Consider the following 16,177-nt stretch of genomic DNA (forward strand, 5'->3'; position numbering starts at 1 on the left):
TATTCATATTAATATTAAACTTTTAAATGTGTGAATTTCTTTTTATGAGAAGCAGGTGTTAAGTGTGTTTTCAGATAATCACTTTGAGCTACCTTGGCCCAGTTTTAAAGCGAGTGATGTTTTCAAGATATAGTCGTTAAAGTTGCCTTAACCTGCCCTCCTAATACTGTCCCTCTAAAACCTCTCAGTTTAGGAAATCTTTCACATTGAAAGTTGTTGTTGTCTTTTATTGTGGTATAGAAGAAGTACACTGGTTGATAAGAACGAGCAACATTACAAGGCTGGTATACGTATCAGTTCGGATGCCGATCAATTGGCCCCTGGCCAATTGTATCCTTGTATCTTCTGGGAAGTTTGAATGTAGCTTAGGCTGTAAAGCTTCGAAAATTAGTATTTCATTAACTCTGACAGGTTGTTTTTGTGCACAATTAGTTTTCTTCCAATTATCTTCCCATCTGTGTAAATTAAACGCATAGTTGGAGGTATACAACACCTGCGAGCTATTTTTTCACTGATGAGGAACATTGTGATGTAGTTTCAGGGGATGGAAGAAAAACAGAGGTTTGGAAAAGAACCATATATATATATATGTGAAAAAAAGTTAGATTTGTTTGGTCCGTGTGAGGTTTGAACTCACGACCTTGGCGTTATCAGCACCACGCTCTGCCGACTGACATTTTTCGTTAGCACTAGTTTTATTCATGTCAGATCTATTCCTTATAAATGATTTTAGAAAGAGAGAAAAATGAAACGTGCAATGCATATGAACGGGAAGGAAACATCGTAATCAGAGAGGTAAGAAGCCAAGAAAGGTACTGGCCAGCTATTATTATAGTGTCTGAAGTGCATCGTTTCATCATTGGCGCATCTTTCCTTTTCGACCATATCCTTCAAAATTTAGCACAAACATTTATTTAGGTCATCTCAATTTAATGTTTCGTTTCCCACTGCCCTCCCTCTCGTGAGGGTGAGTCGGTCGGTCGGTCGGGTAAAAAAAAAACCAACACTTGAAGGGGTCTGGGTGGCAGAGAAGGCCGGGCTGCTAAGTACGAAAGTTTGGTTACAAAGTTAACTCGAAAACGTGGTTTCTTCGTTCGTTATTCTTCATTTGGAGACAGTAATTCATGTGCACCTGTGATAAGATTACGAAAAGAGAAGAGGGTTGTGGCCTTACCTAGGGTAAAGTTCGTTGACAAGAACTTGTCGTTTCAAGAAGTGCTCACCGATGTGTATGATGGAGATTTAGATGTACGTGTCAAATGTAGAGTGGGATTTAAAAAGCCTGTAGATGCAGAACCGAAAGATTGAATTTCGTTTCAGTCGATCTCGTAGAAAACGTTGGAACGATTGTTAATGTCTTCGGTGCGAACTTTGTAGATTTTGATGTTCTAGACGAAGAACCACAGGCAAAAGCTGTCAAGCCATTGAATGCTTTCGACGTTCTGATTAAAGCGGCGAGCACAAAGATACTTCCGCCGGAAATGGAATGGGTGGAGCTGCATAACCATCTTCCACCCAACGCAATGGGAGGAACTGCATAACCATCTTCTGCAGCTCGCAAAAATCTTATACCCCGGTGCAGGTTTTCCTCCTGCAGAGGTGAAATCTTCGGGTGCGTCTCCATTTTAGAATGTTGTTTTTTTCCTCTTTTAATTGATAAAATGGTATATTGTTTAATATTAAAAAATCTTCATCGTGCGCCAGGATCAATTTCATGCAGTGATCCAGTGGAAAAGCAGTATTATTCGTGCAAAAAGTTTGACCTGATCTGTTGCGGATGTGGAAGCACAGAACCCGATGCATCAGTAAATTAAGATGAAGGGCCAATAAAAGTGGTTCACCCTGTTTCTCGGACCTGCTCGGAAAAGGGTGCCAAGCCTTTTGTCTCCGCACCGAAAACAGTAACATCATCCGCCGGCAAGAAGAAGAAGAAGAAAACTTGAATGCAAGTTCGTGTTAAAACTAAAGTTTCAGTCGCCCTCATTATGAGATTGAGACTGACAAGCAAGACTTTTAGAAAGTTACTGTTTAATGAGAAAAGCTGTCTTGACGAAATGTTCTTTTCCAAGAATCATTCAGTTTGTGTTCCAGTTACTTTTGCATGCTAAATCTCACATTTAGTCTTGAAGGTATAATTAGATGGTAAAAGATGTATATTAAAACGACTGTCAAATGTCTAAAAAGGCTTTAAAAACGATGCAGGAATTGGGTCGGTCGGGCGATGGGAAACGAAGCATTAAATTGAGATGGCCTTAGGTCTACAAGTAATTTTACTGAGAACCCAAATATTCCTGGCAAGGCTCGAGTATGTGAACATCTGAATGTGAGTCGGATGTGGTTACCACTACATGACTACAGAGACCAAAATGAGGGACAGGATACCTTAAGGAAGAAAGAAAACTCCAAGAAATTTTCTGTTGTGTATGGTGACACTGAGAGTCAAATACAACACCCGACATAATCAAAAGGTCTTGGTCCTCCTTTTCGAAGTGCATAAGCGAGTAAAACACATTGCAATATAAGTAGGTATTAAGAAATTTTCTTTTCACTATTGAACAATAAGCTCAGTAGTATTCCATTGTAAATTAAAAAAAAAAAACATACCAACAGATGGAGAATCCGGGTAACGATCCCGGTACCTCCCGCATGCTAAGCGGGCGCTCTACCACTTGAGCTAATTCCCCTACTTGCTTCTAATTAGTTTTACTGGCGTATTGCAACATATTGTGTGTGCTCTTTAACAGTCATTGATATTTTTTGAGCTTTGCTGATCAATAACGTTATAGCTTTGTACCCTGAGCAACATTTGATCTTGTAGTCCAGTCTTTCGAGTGGGAGCAGTCCAGTAATAATAATATTTAATTTATTTCTAGTACATTAGATCATTATATTAGGTAATTTATTTCTAGTCACAATAGTTTAGCCTTAATCTCATCATCGTTATCATAATTAATTTATCTCTAGCCTCATCATTGTTTTTCTTAGTAATTATGAACTGAACTCTGGACTGTTTAAATAATTTAGTCAGGGCCAAGCCCACGTGCGTTAAGCACTTTTATTTTGTATCCTAGGTGGTTTATTGCAAATAAATCCTTTTCAAAACTTAAAAAAATCTGGATGAGAGTAGTCCTGAGAATGGCTGTGGTTGGTTGATAGTAACAGAAGTTTCGTCAACCTTAGCAGAAGTCATCGTCAGAGCATTCGTTGTCACTTGAGTGCTGTAAGTCCGATGCATTTTGACACAAATGTTTACAGAGAATTTCAGACTGCCTCTTTTGCTGTGATGAGAGTTTCCAATTTGCAACCGGAAAGTGACCCATACTGAAAAATTACTCTGCGAGTCATCCTACAACCCGCGAGAAACTTGCAACTAGTTTGCAGCACGACGGGCAGCCTGTTCGACAAAAAAATTACCTTGATCGTGTCGAAGAAAAACTACAACGATGATTTCATTCGCCATAACAGAGTTATGCTCGGTTAAAAACCTCACAACTGACGTCACGCTAAAGGTTAAAGAAGTGAAACGGTTTGCATCAGTCAGTGGTAAATCAATGGATGTTTAGATCGATGGATCAGTAGATCGATAGATAGATCGATGGATCGTTATAAGATCAATGGATCAGTAGAATTATGGAACAATAGATCGATGAATTGGTAGATGGATTGTGCGCAGTTTCTGAAGTGGTCCACTGCCACCCTTTTTTGGTATTTTAGTCACTACCCTCTGTATTGCATGAAAAGGATCAAGCTTTATAGACACCTCATCAAAAATAGAATTCAGTTTATGCCTCCACTGGCAACAGTTGTCAATATAGAAATGGTTAACAACACAACCCTTAGAGGCAAGTCTGTCTTTTAAACTGGTCAACAGATCTTCAACTTTATCAAAAGTTGTTCCCTTGCAAAGTTTCCAGGCTAAAACTATACCAATTTCGTTCATAACTATGAATAAACTACGTATATAAGAACGATCCTTCGCAGTAAAGCACTATTTAAGCAATAGTGGAAATCAGACCTGAAAAAAATTTCAGGCCTGTACGGGATTCGAACCACTGACCTCTGCGATACTAGTGCAGCGCTCTACCAATTGAGCTAACAAGCCAACTGGGAGCAGGCCATCAAATTAATTCGATATAAACCCGTAGATGATAAATCGAACAACAACAAACATATGAAACATATGAGTGAACTGCGGTTATGAGACGTATATAAGAACGATCCTTCGCAGTAAAGCACTATTTAAGCAATAGTGGAAATCAGGCCTGAAATTTTTTTCAGGTATGATTTCCACTATTGCTTAAATACTGCTTTACTGCGAAGGATCGTTCTTATATACGTCTCATAACCGCAGTTCACTCATATGTTTCATATGTTTGTTGTTGTTCGATTTATCATCTACGGGTTTATATCGAATTAATTTGATGGCCTGCTCCCGGTTGGCTTGTTAGCTCAATTGGTAGAGCGCTGCACTAGTATCGCAGAGGTCAGTGGTTCGAATCCCGTACAGGCCTGAAATTTTTTTTTTTTCAGGTCTGATTTCCACTATTGCTTAAATAGTGCTTTACTGCGAAGGATCGTTTTTATATACGTCTCATAACCGCAGTTCACTCATATGTTTCATATGTTTGTTGTTGTATGAATAAACTGTCATACAGCTGTATAAAGACTGATAGTTTCGAAAGAAACTGTTTGGGGCTGCGTCGGTGGGAGTAACGAAATAATTTGGATCTATCAAAAAAGTTGAAATGGTAAATTAGCCACCGTAATGATTACAAAAGCTGACGTTTCGAGCGTTAGCCCTTCGTCGGAGCGAATAGAGGAATTGTGGGTTTTGTGTGCTTTTAAAGGCAGAAAATGGAGCTACGTTATTGGTGGGAGCATGGCAACGAGAAAAACATGAATAAATTAGTGGAATGAAAAGCGTTCGTTGATCCCTGTGGGATTTAGACTGCCGGTTTGAAAGATGAGCTTTTGTTCAAGATTTTTACGGCTTTCCGTTCCACCTAAGTGCAAGGAAAGACCGCAGATTGCCATGTGTTGCTTAGAATGATTAGGTAAATTAAAATGTCTAGCGACTGGTTTCGATGTGTCTTTGTCATTCCTTTCCACGTCTCGAAGGTGTTCTCGGAATCGGTCACCTAGTCTTCTGCCTGTCTTGCCGATGTATATCTTTTTGCAATAAGTGCAAGTTATGCAATAGATTACATTGGCGGAGGTGCACGTGAAGTGATCGGTGATCTTAATGGATCGTTTAGGTCCCGATATTTTATCAGTGTTGTGAATGAAAGGACACGTTTTGCATCGTGCACGATGCAAAATAGCTCAAAAATAAGTCGCAGGTGTTTTATACCTCTTTCTAAGCGTTTGATTTGCACAGACGCGAAGAAATTGGAAGAAAAGCCTAAGCTTAATAGTTCATGTTTAAAGTTATAAAATATAAGCTAAATCAGAAACAAAAAATTGTTGAAAAGTAAACAAAAAGGTTTTTTTGCTTGTAATGTCAATCCTTTGACGCTCATAGAATTATTTGATGGTGAGCTAGCTGGGTGATTGTGTAGTTTGTTCTAGACAATTGGGGCTTAGCTCTTAATCAGTGGAATTCAAAAGATATGTTGTTGAGAAAGATCCCTGGGCCATGAGAAGTAGAAAGCAACTTTCTCCACAAAATATCACGTACTGATCAGACTTCCACTGTGAAATGGCTAAGCGCAAACATCTGGAACAAACAATTCTTTAATTTGCACTTTATACTCGAGCACAAGAACTCTGTTTTATCCTGTTTTAATTAACTTGAAAGTTATCTTTCTCAGTTTGATTGTCATATTATTAATGATGCAATTATTTGAATTTCTCACAGAGAGAATGAACCAGCAAACCGACCTGTATTAGCCACCATCTCGAAAGAGGTCAAAGAAAATGAGCAGATTCAGAATGATTCTCTTTGTACCGAAAGAAGAATTCTAGGTATGTTCAAACGGGGATTGTTTGACCGAATAAACGCAATTTGTCTTTAACTTTGGATTGATTTTAGATGAGGCAAGTTCCCCATCTTTCCCCTTGCTCACTACAGCCCTGAAAACTGACAATCTTTTTTTATATAACTGATCTTGGCATACCTACCTTTCCTTTCAGATGCTATTTCTCAAAACTTTGCGTCGTCAAAGAAAGGAAGACGACAGGAAGAAAATGGTACCTACGAGCAGTATCAGAAGGAGCAAAAGAAGCGCCAGAGAATTAAAAGGGTAAAAAAAGTTGTTTGGCTCTTTAACACTCAAATATCTTATCAGCTTGTATGTTTGAATAAATTTCAGAAGGTTTGAATTTAAGTTTGATCTAAAAACTGGTTAAGGTTCAAGTTACACTGTAGATCTGGTGATAAAAAACTTTTTATGCCAAGAACAACTCAAACCAGTGACACTGAGGTTCATTCAAAGGCTTTATAATTGTTTTATTGTAGGAGTTGTTCACCATTCAGTATTATAAAAACTTCTTTCACATTTTCCTTTTTAGAAACTGTATAAGAGACTCAAAGTGGCAAGTGAAGAAGAGAAGAGAGAACCAATTTTTGAGGCCCTGCATCCTAGTCTTGTCTTCTCAGATGAGTCTAATGAAAAAGATCCCACATCAATGGTGACAAGGCCCCTTACCTGGTGGACGGAAGAAGTTACCAACTTCTTCCATGTACTAGACCAGAGTTATAAGTCTTCCATGACGAATCAGCAAAAGAAGCAGTCAGTGAAAAGAAGGGTTGGTAGACCAAGTCATAGAAATAGTGGAGAGATCCCAGAAAAATTGCACTGGGCCGCCACTTTATTAATCTAATTTTAATTTTAGTATACAGTTACTCAATTCTCTTCTAGGGACCATCTCTTATAAACTTGCTATATTTTTACCCAATGATACAGATAATTACGTATGATGCACGTTCCTCGCAGTAGGGAGCGCTATTTAAGCAATAGCGAAAATCAGACCTGAAAAAAATCAGGCCTGTACGGGATTCGAACCACGGACTTCTGCGATGCTAGTGCAGCGCTCTACCAGTTGAGCTAACAAGCCAACTGGGAGCAGGCCGTTAAGTTGATTCGTAATAAACCCGTGATGATAAATCAGATACAATGTATATATGAAGTTCATATATTTTGAACTGCGGTATTAGATACGTATGATGCACGATCCTCGCAGTAGGGAGCGCTATTTGTGCAATAGCGAAAAGGTCAGTGGTTCGAATCCCGTACAGGCCTGATTTTTTTCAGGTCTGATTTTCGCTATTGCATAAATAGCGCTCCCTACTGCCAGGATCGTGCATCATACGTATCTAATACCGCAGTTCAAAATATACGAACTTCATATATACATTGTATCTGATACAGATAATGTAGGTCTGCCATCTCCATTCTTCTATTCTCTCTGAATTAAGCTTTTAATTTGAGAATTTGCTGATTTCAGTTTTTTCACAAGAAACCACCTCATTTGCAAAATTTAAAGTGAGACTTCTGTACAATCATGGTCAATTACAAGAGAGTTTGAAGACTGTAAACACATACATGTCTAACATGTAATATTTTGAGCAATTTAAGTTATTGAGCAGTCTACATTTAAGTTATTGTCAGTGGAAAGTGAATTCAGTTTCTAGAATTTTTCCTTCCTTGACCACTATTTGGCACTTATGTTCAGGATTGAATGCAGGTGTTTTTTAGCAAATAATTCACATGTATGAATGGATTTTTGAACATTATCACACTACATATTTGACTGAATTGTGCATTTGGGTGAACTTTTATAATTATTTTTTCTTCAAACACTTGACACTCATTTTTGCAAAGTGCTTATAATAGAAGTTTAGAAATTTAAACATATATCTAGAGATCAGTTTTCTGGTAATAGTTTGTATATATTGACCCACACAATTTTTCAGACAGTCATCCTTCCAATTTTATCGTATGAATTGTACTGGAACGGTTAAGTTTTGCCTCTTTTTGGCTTTAGACAGAGAATGTGTAAAGTAAAATAAGGCTAAGAAACATGATTGTTATCAGGCTCCATTTTGGACTCTGAATAAATTGTACCGCTAACGTCATTGTGCATTAATAAACTTGACGATAATTATTAAAGGAGTGCTTCTCCTCTCTGGGAGTTGGAAATAGAACAAAATGCCTTGAGAACCTGCAGTAGAGTTCGACTGGATAATTCTTGTGAACATTTCGTTCACCGGGCGAAAAATGGTTGCGAACAGAAGAAAACATAGCATTTTCTATGCATTATACGAACTGCAAACTCTGGAAAACATTATGTTTTCCCGCATTTACACACATTAACCTTCCCGGAAAATGCGTGTTTTCAGCTGTTAACTCTGATGAATACGTTGTTGTTCACTCGGAAAATGTCAATGAACAAAAGGAAAACACGCTGTTTGCAGTGCGTTAACCGAATGGTTAATGCCGGAAAATGAATTGCTTACCTGCATCAGTTACCGCGAAGGAAAACTACCGAATAATGGAACGAATACTGGGATTCACCCATGCGAAAACGCACAGAAAACGTCGGATTTTCCGCAGGCAAAACATGGGTAAACGCTAGTAAATTGCCACGTTTTCCGTGAATTCAACTTTTGTTTTCCGTACGGTGAACGCTCCTTTTTTTTCCGTGAAAACTAATTATGTACAAACACAACTTGTCAGAATTATTTAAATACTAATTATGGAAGATTTAAAGCCTAAGCTGGAGTCAAACTTTCCAGAGAATACAGGGAAAGACCAGGGGCCAATTGATCGGCATCCAAACTGATAACTTTGCCTACTAATTGAATAACGTCCTGGTTCTTATCAACCAGTGGACTTCTACTATACTACGATAAACGACAACAACAACCTTAAATATCAAAGATTGCCTAACCTGAGAGGTTTTAGAGGGACAGTATTAGGAGGGTTGGTTAAGGTTAAGATGATATCCAGAAAACATCACTCGCTTTAAACCTGGGCAAAAGTAGCTTAGTTAGTTTTACATGTATACTTGACTGAAATATTAAAAAGTATCAAACAAATGAAAATGAAAGGATCGTGTAAGCGTATTATTGAGTGTGACATAAGTGAAGTTGGAGAAAAACTCAGCTTTCACTCTCCGCTGATGTTGAATTAACTAATTAGGGTTTATTATAAGGAGAAGGGTTAATTAGTTATTTCAAAAAAGTTTTTAACTAGTTTTGTTGTAAATACGAAACGTTTCAATTTGCAAAAATATATGATAAGCAGCGGTGTGTTGAAATAAAATGACAAAAGGAATTTCATTTCAGAAGCTAAGAAACTGCAACGTGATCCAATGTTTTATAACAGTCTGTTGAGCCGGTACTATTACAGCACCAGCAGGTTAATCTAAAAACAAATGATAACGAACAAATCACTAAACAGAAATAACTGTTTATAAAATAATAATCCTCCACTGACATAAATATAATATTCTAAAGTCTTACATTAGCATACAGCGGCCTCTGTAGCGTTGTGGAAAACGCGTGGGCCTCCTATTCCACCGGCCAACGCCTTCAAAAGGAGCGTACCCGAAGATTGCGGGTTCGAGTCCCGTCGGAGGTGTTGTAATATTTCCTTAATTTCTAGGTTGAGCTGCCATTATGATAAAATTACAAAAGGCAGTTTTCTCAAAGCAGGAAGAAAACTATATCAAAGTTAAGAAGACTTGAGGAAGATTGCAATCACAACCTCACATGACTTTATACACGTACTTAGAGTACGTTTAGATGTGGTTCACAATGGACGGTTTCTGTTTTCTGGCTCCGGTCAGGCCATGATATTCGAGTTAGTGTTTTCAACATTTTTCTTTAACGTAGGTCTTATTACGAGCTTATCTGTAATCACCTCATGTTTATCTTTATCAGCTGGTTCTGTCATTTCGAAAACGAATCTGGCAACTGAAAATCCTTGATCAATGATAGCTGAATCCTTTGTGCTAATCGGCTAACAGGTAAGAGGAAAGTATCAGCTGTGTTATTTTACGGCGAGGCCTTTTGCATGACACTAAAACTCGCAGCAAGTCCTACTATGAGCTATTGTTAAGAAGCCTTTGACGACACTGATGGAGAATAAGGTTCAATAAAAAAGGATTGCAGCGATGTTTTTTTGGGTGGCGTGGCCGTACACTGAATACATCCCTAGTATCATTCATATTCTGCTATATGAAAAATAGCAGCGGCTTCAAGAGTGCGCTGATGATAATGCACTTGTTTTTAATATCTTAACCTTATTCATCCTCCATCAAAGGCTTGAAAAAAAACTCATCAGTTCGTAATAACACCCAAGTTAAAGAAAAAAGTTAAAGTGCCCATAAGGTCAAAAAACGTTTTTCGCTTATCTAATTCTACATTTCACCTAATTAACTTCGGTGAAAACTTTTTTCGATTTGGATAAAACGCGATTTTTTTAACGAATTTTTGACAAAGTTCAAAATTCTATTTTCTTGCGGTCGACCCCTGCCGCTGATCACAAGAATAACGTGCTCAAAATGACCACGTGACTGATGTCTGTGACGTAGGTTAAGGAACCACGCTTGACCTTAAAATGCATATAAATACACTGGTCGAGTGCGGGTCGTTTACGATATTGTGAGCTTACGATATTGTGACCACTCTGAAGCAAATTCCCACTTGTTTTCAAGTCACATAAGTCACAACCCAAAATCACGTGTTTCTGAACCTACGTCACGACTCACTTTAAACCAAGGAAGACTGGTGCGAATGGTGGACCAAAATGGCGGAAAATTTGAATGTGTTTAGAAAAATTATAAAAAATTGCGTTTTATGGAAATCGAAAATTTTTTTCGCAGAAGTTCATTTGGTGAAATGTAGAATTAGATGAGTGAAAAACATTTTTTGACATTATGGGCACTTTAAAAACACTAACTCGAATATAAAGGTCTGACCGGAGCCAGAAAAAAAAAGCGTCCATTGTGAACCACCTCTAAACGTACGTAAAGCCACATGACGTCTTGGTTACAATGGTACTCGAGTTTTCTCTACTTTGCTATGGTTTTGTTCCTGCCTTGAGAAAATTGCTCTTTATCATTCTATCATAGATGGCAGCTGAAACTAAAAGTAAAAAAAAGGTGTATAATTCAATACCTCCGACGGGACTCGAAGCCTGAAATCTTCAACTACGCTCCATTCACAGGTAGAGTCTGTGGTATCCATTACGCTACAGAGGCCACTGTATGTAAAGACACAGAGTTTAAACGTGATTTTCTCGGTCGGTAGTGGATTATCATTTTCTATACGGTCATTTCTGTTTAGCGATTGGTTCATTATAATTTGTTATAATATTAATCTGCTGGTGCTGTAATAGCACCGGCTCAACGAACTGTAAGAACATTAGACCACGGTGCAGTCTCTTACTCTGAGGACCAATAGATTGCCTTTGTCATTTTACTTCAACACACTGCTGTTTTATATATTGAAACGTTTCGTATTAACAAAAAAGTTAGTCTATGTATATACGTATTTCTTATATATTTATTAGTTTATTTTGTCTTTTAATTTAATTTTTTGGGTTCGTTAATCAGACAACTTTAATAGGTTATTGCGTCTCCCTCTTTAAATAAAGCTATTCATTTATTCAGTCATTCATTCGATGACTTGTCTTTGAACATTTGAGCCATTCCCGTCGTTCGAAAGGATCACAACTGAAGACATTTAGATCATGTGAAGTGTTCCAAAAACCGTAAATAGCTTTAATCATAAAACTCCTCATTGGGAGTTTCGCCAGCATATTCATGAGTATGTTGCAAATGTAGTATATATGTGTTATTAACCAAGCTTGTTCAGTCAAGATGGCTGGATATTGGCCGAGTTCCTTTTTTTGCATTTTTATGGACCGAGACGAAATACAGGTCCAAAAAAAATGCAAAAAAGAATGAGGCTAATATCCAGCCATCTTGACCGAACAAGCTTGGTTAATAAAGGATTGATTATATTGCAAAACAATTTCGCTTTATTAAGAATCAAGAACGACTTGTTTACTTCGAGAGCCGCTAAAGAATGGCAAGATGGGCCCATCTTGCCCACTCGGGATTGCCCACTTTGATCTCGCGCATGAAAAAAATTAAATTAGAGCTACTTTCGTAATTCCTGGACAATGTAGGCGATGGAAACGCAAAAAGCGGCAGAAGATATGTTGGCTATCTTTCGGTCTGTTTAAGTGACTCAGTGCTTAGTTATAATGAGAGAACCTGCTTTCCAGCGCCAGTCGTTGAAAGTAGTTAGTGCTGTAAGCTAAGCATCGCGTGAGTGAATGATGTTCAGCGATGTGATTGATGGTGTCATGCACCATTTTTCGTCCATCGTTTCTGTTCAGTCTTGCGTTTAGATTCATACCATTCTCTCCAATATAGGAAGTTCTATAGTCGGATAAATTGATCTTGTAAACTTCCTCTTGTTTGCTGATCAGTTTGTCCTTGTCTTTGATGTTATTTAGTAAATGATATGACTTAGTGATGTGTGAATGGGAGATGCGTGTGACATAAATTTGCAATTGTAGGATTCGCGATGTGTTTCAGCCATGGCCTTGTGTACATTATAGACACTGTGGTAGTGAGGGGAGTTAGCTCAAATGGTAGAGCGCCCGCTTTGCATGCGGGAGGTATCGGGATTGATACCCGGATTCTCCATCTTGAGATTCGTATGTTTCTTTTTTCTATTAGTCTAATAGTTTTACAGTTAGTCACCACTAGTTTATGCCTATAAAAGGAAAGAGTTTCGTAGTTCCAGCTTATATTGGAGCCTACGATAGGTTTTTCTTTACGGTTACTTTTTTCCGATTTTGACGGCTGACGGTTAAATATTTGGATCTTTGACGGCTGACGGTTGAATTTTTTGTCTGAAAGTGACCAGGAGAGTATTTCTTCAATGAGTTTAAGTTAATATTAAGATTTTAAATTTTGATGAGAAATAACCTTTATTGAATCCAACATGAAAGTGTATAAAAAATTTTAAAAAATCTTGCAAGTTACAACTCTCCTTTTAAGGAAAAATATCACTAACCTAAACTACATAATTATATGGCTATGAATAATGAAATTATAATGTGCTGTTTAGGTAGTCTATATCTTACTTTAAGTCTCTTGACGAAGGAAATGCATAGTCTTCAAAAGTTCAACGCAAAAGAATAATAAGAAAAATGTACTTTAAAAATAATAAAAATAATCTATAACTGATGAGTTTAATGAAGTCTTGCTCGACCCTTCTCTACTTTCAGATCCCTGTCTTTAATGTTTAAGTTCCTCCTTCTCGGGGTTCTAGATCCCCTTAGACTTAAGAGCGCGTTCCGCAAAATTGCAAAGGACACTTTCGCTCTAATCCATGAAATTGCTGTGGCGTAGCTCTCTTGCTTTTTAACAGATAATAGCTCGGCTAATCTTGAGTGGTACCTCAGGCATTCGTTAGCCATCCTCCGCGTCGTTGTAAATACCAGTGGGGTGAAAGTGCCTTGCTCTACTTCTGTTACACGGGAGTTGTATTTTCGCTTCTTTTCATTTTCATGAATCCTGTAAATCTGCTTGGGGCTAAGATCTCTGTATGAGTCTGCATTGGGATGACACATCCTTATATCGAAAAAAGCGGCCCTCTGTCGCTCCCAGAAACCCCTACAGCGGACGTCGAGACGTGCGTCAGGGGCTGGATTAGTCCCTCTGGGAAATTCTTCGCCTGTAATAGGTTATAAAGCCGGTTCCACCTGCACATCGTAACAAACCATGTCGAGCAGCTCGGCCTGTAGATCGCGTATTTAATTGTGACGCTGAAAGACTAAGCCTCCACGCTGGCAGATCATCGCGTGATCCACTATAAACAGGCTCCCACAAACGTATACTAATGGATTATCGGGTATTGGCCAATCATATCGAAGCCTCACAGCGTCCCGAAATTCCCCCTTGATGAGATAAAAATCCATGTGTTTGAGAAGAATAACTGTAAGCCAGTTGGATCCTTTTTCACAGGCCAGGTCTACGGCTCTCTGTCTTGTCTGGTAATAAGGCCTTCATCTCCTCGAGCTTTTCTTTTAGTCTATCATCCTTTTCTTTCCGGGTGACGTATACTAGTCGTTGTACCTCGGCCTCTTCTGGGGTCTCGTGGGATTGCGCCTCTATTTTGCTTACAAGTGGAGCGCTTACCCTAACAGACGCTGAATACTCCGCATCTGCAGTATCAGATGGATTAATGAGCCCAAGGCCTCCCATACGCACCGGTAATGCTACGAGACTACGTTCTTCCTCAGAACAGTTACGTTCTATGAGCGACGTATGAGTACATCCGAGATTGCATGCTCTAAAGGCTGCAGTAGGTTTTCATAAAGTACGTCCACCATTGTCGGAGCCCAAATGTGAATGCGGCGTAACTACCTTCTGGCTGAGATCTTGCAAACTCCGCCAACCTCGTCACTTCTTTCACCCACTCTTCTACCTTGCTACCCACATATTGCTCAAGATAAGACCGAGAGCCCAATGCAGCGCCAAGGCCCTCGGTGCGTCCCTCGGTGGTGAAATTGATACCAGTCCCTGCAAACATTTCCTTCGCGTGGCCTTCCTTTTCCGGCTTAACAACAAGCTATCATTTCTTGGAGTTAGGATAGTATCCAAGGTTAATATCCAAGTTAATATTAAGATTAATATTAATTAATAAAGTTAAGAAAAAGACGGTCTAACAATGAGGCGTACTCCCTCATTGTTAGACCTCTAACAATAATTTATGATTAGTTTCATTGACGGCCATCGGTTGAACAATGATGAAATGATGTACCTCAGACACTATAACGATAGCTGGGCAGTTGCTTTCTTGGATTAGGGTGTTCCCTTTCCCTTTTCTCTCTCTTTCTAACTTATAAAATACGGACTGCAGACTGCCGACCAGGAGTAAAATGTAGACTGAGTGTAAAATAAAATATTAATAATAAAAAACGAGTCATGAGGATGAAATAAAGAATGTTCGTACCTGTAAAATAATGTCACGTCAGGACTCACGAAACACACTTAGGCCGCTTCACGCAGTAAACTCACATGGTCCTCAACTCACATGGCCCTAGAAACGTTGAGTTTTGGCATCTCCTCTATCAAAATGGTCATAGTAACAATTATTTGAGAAGCCGAAATGTTATAATTTTTCGTGTTTGGATAGCCCAGTGTCACCTTTCAGCAAATATCAATTCACAAACCTCTTGATACATTGAAGTCGAGTACAAAGATTGAATGTCTTTCACAAACTATGCTCGATACCTAAAATTTTACCTTTCTTTGTTGTTGTCCTGTCGGGTTTTGCTTGCCTTGTCTTCCGAACAATCCCAAGGCCATATGAAGAATATAAACGCTGAAAGAGTTACTCGATCCCAGACCTAATCGCGTAAGCACAATTCAAAATGGCCGACACGTAAACAAAGGTAAGATGCGTAGAATATATTATGATTAGTTTGGGCGCTTGTGGGAAACTTGGTTCAAGAAAATGGGTAGTTCAAGAACTCGAGGTTGATAATAAGCTTGACTAAGGCGAATAAACGCCTTTTGGTTTGAGTTTTCGGGATTTTGAAAAAAAATTACGGGTACGCGTAGGAAGACTCCCAAGTCTTGTTTTTTATTGTTATTTTATTTTACCCTCAGTTTGCATTTTACCCCTGGTCTGCAGTCTGCATTTTACCCTCGGTCTGCAGTCTGCGTTTTACACCGACCGATTTCGCTTTGTTCTCTCAACATTTATGTTTCGTGTTACATAGTTGGTACATAGTTCAATTAATGGATAGGGGAGAAATTGCCGTTGTTTGAAATTCGTCAAAGCTACTGTTATCTGTTGTCATCAGCTGTTCTCTTGGTTTTTATTTTTGACGATTTACTGTTAATTCGCTCACCAGGTCGCAGTTTTTTTCCTTAGAGTAAGGGAAGACAATATAAGGACATAAGCTGATATTCTCTCACTAGAGGATGTCTGCTCGCTATGGTGCAGCTGTAGTTGACGCAGGTTTCACAGTAACCAAACATGTTAATGTAAATTATAAGGAACGTGAACGTTGATATGGGCCACCGAAAAAATCGTATGACAGCAATTGATGACTGTTGATTGGAACTGTTCTCTTTACGGTTTGCTTTATTTCGCCCATCAACTATTGTGGACATCGCGGTGTCTGTACACTATAACACA

At 38.6% G+C, this 16,177-nt stretch overlaps 1 pseudogene; it reads right to left on the minus strand.

The window, feature by feature from the left end:
* Window positions 1-13,217: 13,217 nt before the first annotated feature.
* The window catches only part of LOC148723476 (uncharacterized), a 46,481-nt pseudogene continuing 43,521 nt past the window's right edge, over window positions 13,218-16,177 (minus strand).

The sequence above is a fragment of the Stylophora pistillata genome, chromosome 9, assembly GCF_964205215.1.
Source record: "Stylophora pistillata chromosome 9, jaStyPist1.2, whole genome shotgun sequence".
In the NCBI taxonomy this organism is placed as follows: Eukaryota; Metazoa; Cnidaria; class Anthozoa; order Scleractinia; family Pocilloporidae; genus Stylophora; species Stylophora pistillata.